The sequence below is a fragment of the Poecilia reticulata genome, chromosome 6, assembly GCF_904066995.2.
Source record: "Poecilia reticulata chromosome 6, P_reticulata-male-v2, whole genome shotgun sequence".
NCBI classification, from domain to species: domain Eukaryota; kingdom Metazoa; phylum Chordata; class Actinopteri; order Cyprinodontiformes; family Poeciliidae; genus Poecilia; species Poecilia reticulata.
The window spans coordinates 29,787,551-29,793,571 of record NC_088835.1 but is presented as its reverse complement, the minus strand read 5'-3'; positions in this window follow the sequence as shown (position 1 = coordinate 29,793,571).

The following is a 6,021-nucleotide window of genomic DNA, read 5'->3' as shown; positions in this document are numbered from 1 at the left end:
TTTTTTGTTGCAGAAAATGTAGAATAGTGATGGGATAGTTTGAGTGGCCAAGAGCAGATGCATGGAAGCCAAAATGTATAAATTCATATTTATAGATTTATGGTCCATCATCGGAGCTCTCTGGTTTCTCTGCTGCTCTTTTTCGCTGTGTTTAAGCTGCACTCCTCTCCAGTTATCATGTTGCACATATTCGATTTGTGAATCAATATAATGAGATTTTCTGCCTTTCACAGCAGCCATCGACCTGAGAGAGTTGTTGGTCCAAATTTCTTACTACAGTGATGTCAGAGAAAACGTTGCTTTGCTCATATTTCACTGTGATGATGCATGGTTTTCCTAGTTTTCCCAGTTTTCTGTAGGAGACGTTTTTAGGGTTGAAATTATTAGTCTTGAGTTATTGATTATTAAAATAATCATCAAATAATTTAGTGATTGTTAGAAGTATTTTTTAGCTGCAGATGTACAAGCGTTCACCAAAGGAACGCTCTTATTGCATTTTAATCAGTAAAATGTTTAGTTTCTTGCATCTTTTAATGCATATCTAATTTTGTATAAAAAAGGTTTAGATAAAAAAAATCTGCAGAATCTGCCCTTTTTTATGCAAGTTATGGATTAATCATTAAAATAATCAAATTAATCTACAACAATAATCATTAGGTGCAGCCCTACATATTTTACATTAACATTTCCAGTATTCTTCAAACTCTTCCCATTGTTTTTCTCTCCTCCTCTTCTCCTGCCCACCTCGCCCATCCCCTACACGCTGCTGCATTATTTAGGATGAGTGCTATTTGGAATAGCTTGTGTTGTTCCTCTGTTTTCATCTCCCTGCTTGGAGCGACACTTTCACATTAAACTCCTTCACACATGAAGCAGAGCTGCAGAAATGCAACATTAGTATCCGGTTGAATCACTGAAAACCCCATTAATGCAAAAACATTTACTCAGAAATAATTCCACATACTGGAGAAACTATGAGGATATGCACTCACAAGTAATGTCTTTGTCCTTTTTCCTCAAACATCAAGCAGTCCTAAGCAGTGTCACTTAGTCTCTGCAGGCAAAGCAGAACCAGACTACAACGGATCAAGATGGCTTATTTATGACTAACAGGAGCTCCAGGGTGAAGCATTTCAAATGCATCAAACTCAGACTTGCATGGCAGACAGGGTCCAGAGCTGCAGAAATAAAGGAGATGGAGAAACAACATTCCTGCAAAATTGATCACAAACTGAATGTCCAAACAGACACAAGGAGTCGGCTCTCCTACTAGAAGTTTATCTGACAGTGTGGCAGGAGTAGAGGTGGACAAGTTTTTAAAAATCTTTGGTGCTTCAACTCCAACAGCAAAGACTAAATGGAGAAACATGTCTGCTACATGAAAAGTCAATTGTGCCTTGAAAAATATCTGAGTTTTTAAAATATTTTTTTACCCCTTTAATACTTTCTCTTTGCCTCTTGAGGAAAAACTAATTCTGTACGTCACTGAATCGATCATAAACGCTGCCTGACTCACAAACTTCTTCTGAATAACCAGGCTGATTTAGTCACTGTTACTGCAGATGTGGAGGTAACTGAGGCATGAGCGCTGTAGGTTTGTTGCATATTTTATCAAAATATCTTTTTATAGCCGTGCAGGATATGTAAAGATCCAAGAGAAGAGCTGCACAAATCAAGTCACTGAATCAGTCATGATTATTAAAACATGACTCCTTCCACAACAAAACCTTTATCTTTATGAGCCAGCTTCTTGTTCACAAAAATGATTATTTGGTTGGTTATTCTACAACTAAATTATAATATAATTATAAACCTCATTCACCCAACAGTCATGTTTTCTGATTCTTGGAAAAACGCTTCATGTGTGTCGAGAAGAATTTTAATGATTTCTGTGCAAACAGCCAAAAAGTATTTCTTTGGGATAATTTACTGTCAAAGCTACAAATAATCTGCTGATGTTTAAGATGACTGTTTAAAGAGGCAGAATTATGTCAATAATACATCATGTTTTAATATTATTCCTCTATCTACTACAGGTAGTAGGCAACACTACTGTCTGCAGCGCTGCCTTGATTATTTCATGCATGTTTGAGAAATCCTTTAATCTTCTCCATGGCAACCATTCAGCTGTGTAAAACGCCTGATTAGACCTAGCCCCGCCTTCCAGACGAAGTCCCTCCTTGGAGCTGCAGTTTCCAAGTTTCCGCCTCACAGAGTAACCGTCCCCACTCTGCTCCTTCAGATTAGCCAGCAGCAATTAGCAAATACCTGGTGGAACTGCTGAGCTCATTATAGGAGGAGTTATGTTGTGGTGATTTCCTGCAGGCGTTGTTTCAGAAGGAGCAGGAGGTTTTAAAGAGACAGAGGCGTTAAATCGTGCAGTTAAATTTGTTTTAAGCCACATTTGATATCAAATTTTTATAACAATTGAAGTTAACATAGTTACTTTACTGTACTATAAAGTGGAATTATGTGCCTGGAAAATACATAACACTGAATCTTTCAGCATCATTAAATACCAGGAAGGTTTTCTTTGTGTGTATTAATGCATATTAAGGCATATATTTTTGTTTTAACTATTAAAATAGGCAGTTATAAGTATCTTTAGAGGAAGTTCCAAGTATTCACAGGATTTGTTGTCCCTAGTCACTGCAAATACCAGCAGGTCCATCATGCAGCTTTTAGGTATTATTCATGTTTTTATCAATAAAAAGCCAAACTAAGGCTAGAAATGGAAACTTTTTTTTGTCTATGAATGTCTAAATGTTCAGGATCTTTTTATAAGCAAAACAGACAAATTGAATATTACATAGCAAAAAGCCCAGTGTTAATTTAACTCTGAAGAGTGTGGACTATATAAACACTGAAAAAGTGTTAATATCAACTCTGTGGGAGTCAAATCAACACTGGGAATTATGTTGTTAACTCCCACAGAGTTGATATTAACACTTTTTCAGTGTTTATATAGTCCACACTCTTCAGAGTTAAATTAACACTGGGCTTTTTGCTGTGTACTATAAACAAATGCATATATAAGTGCAGCGAGAAGTTTCTGAGTTTGAATCCCAGCCTGGAGTCTTTCTCCATGCGCATGCACGGGTTCATCTCCAGGTACTCCAGTTTCCTCCCACAGGAGCATGACTGCTAGCTTAATCGATTCGTCTAAGTTTGTGTGTTTTGATAGATGGGTGGATGAGTGCTTAAGCAGATGCATTTCTCTATACTGCTCTCAAAGTAGCTGGGACGACAGCTGTTTGCACGGCAGATAAAAACATTAGAGCTAAAACCTGATGCGCTGGCATTTAAAGAAATGCTGCCAATATCCTGGCAGCTCACCGGTACGTCCAGGCAGCACTCAGGAAGCAGGAGTAGGTGTTGTGTTTGTGTTTGGAGGCCCACACAGTTCGCTGGCCCCAAATTAGTCAGAGCTGTGGAGCTTGCTTTGATTGTTTACCAGCAGAAAACAGCTTTTCTGACATGGAAGCACTTTATGTTCCATGAGGAGGAAGAGTTTCACGCAATTCTGTCTCTGGTTTCAGTGGTTGAGGCAATAAGAACAGCATACTGTACATCTTCAGTTAGCATCAATCAATCAATCAATGTGGAGTACATTTCAGCAACAAGGCAGCTCAAGGTGCTTTATAAAAGCATAAAAACATAAACGGATCATAAAATCATCAATACACCAAATATATTGATCCGTGTTCCATTTATTGTGGTTCAAAGACAACAAGTGGATTTATAGGAACTTTCAGCTGAGTTATTCATACACATAAGATTTATTTGAATTATTAAGGGAAAACAAACAATTCAAATGAAAACATTTTGACACAGGTTGAATGTTTTAGATTACCAGAAACTTTAAAAGGTAATGGTGAAAATCAACCCGTTGGTCATTTATAGATAATAAAAGACACTCAGTTGTTTTCACACATTATAGGCCTGTCGCAATAAACTGCCCCAGAAGTTATAAACAATTGCAATTATTAAGCTGAAACATATTATAACTTTCTCTATGTTTAACTAGTACTTCTACATGTTTTGAACATCTTTTTCTCATTTGTGTAATTTGGTCTTATATGAACAAAAACTGATTTGGTTTGACTGATAAAATAATATTTAAGCAGACAATTGTTATCTTAAAGTTCAATTTATGTTTTTTAAACTTAATCTCTTTTTTGGAATAGCATAATTTTTAGACAATGTTTAGAGAAATGTCCTAAGTTACATAGTTCCAGTTAGATAATTGAGTTACTAATATAAATTTACTGACAATAATTTAAAAAAGAAAAACATTCAGCCCCCTCAAGGTTATAGCATCAACCAGAACGATTATTTAAGAAGTGGGAGTATAAAAACAGACTAAATGAATCTCCAAAAGGACTAAATTTATGGATCAGTTTCTGAGCAGAATCACATCTGAACCTTTTAATTTAATGGATTTTATCTTCTTCTGTTTGCCTGAAAGGGAGCAGAGCTTCGGTAAGCTTTTAATGTCTGCAAAAACGGACTAATCTGTTCTGTTAGTGACAAACGTGTTCCATGAAATCAAAATATGTTTTTTTATTTTACAGAGGTCTGTGTTGGGTAATTTCATAAGGTTTAAATTGTTTTACAGGTTAAAGTGCTTAGACTTGATTCCAGTTCGTTGACTTCTTTCTCCTCACAAGCTTTTCTAGAACAAACTTCAGGTTCAGACCTGAGACTCGGTTCCCTTCAAAAACAACAAAATTTTACTAAATTTTTTTTTTCCTAGTTTCTAGTGCAAATATCTTTGTGCACTTAAAATAAAGATAAGTACCTATTTTTTTATAAGATTTTTGCACATGAAGTTGGATCAAAAATGGTAAAATTTTGTCTTTTCACGCTGTAAAATCCACAGATCATCACTAAATTGTCCCTGGATTCTTAGAAAAAGAAATCTGCTGCTGTTGTGGAGGATATTTTGATGGATGGCTGTTTTTTTGGGGGAAACCCATTTTAGTCTGCCCTTGACATTTGTTTGCCCTTCTTAACCCTGGATTAATAATACCTTATCCAATTCAGTTGAGTAAATGGAATGTAAAGTATTCATTATAACTAAGATCCTCTGATCTTTTCTCAGAATCCATAAAAAGCCTGCTGGCTCTTACACTTTCTTTCTCATGAGAAACAGATCAAATTTCCAACACTGGATAATTTGGATAAGGCGGCGATAATATTCTGGCAGTGTGCCACTGGAAACACGCACAGCTTTGGTTTCTAAACATTCCTCTACCGTCTTAAATAAACTCATTTTGCTGAGTTATTGTTAGCGCTCTCCGTCCTGACTTATTGATCATTTGACTAGGAACATGTTTCAGTTTGGTTCCAGTCTAGTTTACAGAGAAAAAATTCTCAAAAAAAGCTGTTCTCTTGCTTTAGAAACTCAGCGTTTTGCTCTGGAAGTCAAAACGAAAGCCTGATGTTCATGCAGAGCTCTGTGCAGCAGCCTTGAGATCTGGAGGATATCAGAGTACAGCAAGCAAACCAGGTCAGATGATGCAGAGAGACAAGCAGCCACTGCAGCATCTTTCACACCCTGAGCATTGTTGTAAAGCACAAGAACTCAGATTTTAAGATTAAACCCCAGATTACATCAACCAAATGTACGCAAAGTTCAATACGGTTTTGCAAGCCAGGCATGAAAAACAGATTGTAATTTAAAAACTGGCCTTACAAAACATGGACCGTCGCTGATGAAATAGAAACTCCTGAAATTTAACATTTAAAAATGCAGTAACAGGAACAGCTGATGCCTGTAATTCAAACTCCTACAGGTCAAAATTAAAACAATTAATTGCACCATTTGATGCATTTATTATGAATTATTTCTATTTTACACTCTGGTACCCTCCATTTAGCTAAACAGCTTGTAAAATGTGACTCTTTGAGCCACTTAGATGCTCATAGACATCTGAAAAGTACTTTTCTGTGAAAAGTTATTTGTCCACTTTCTATTGGTCACTTTGGAGCAGCAGTGTTTGCAGATGTGGGCACTAA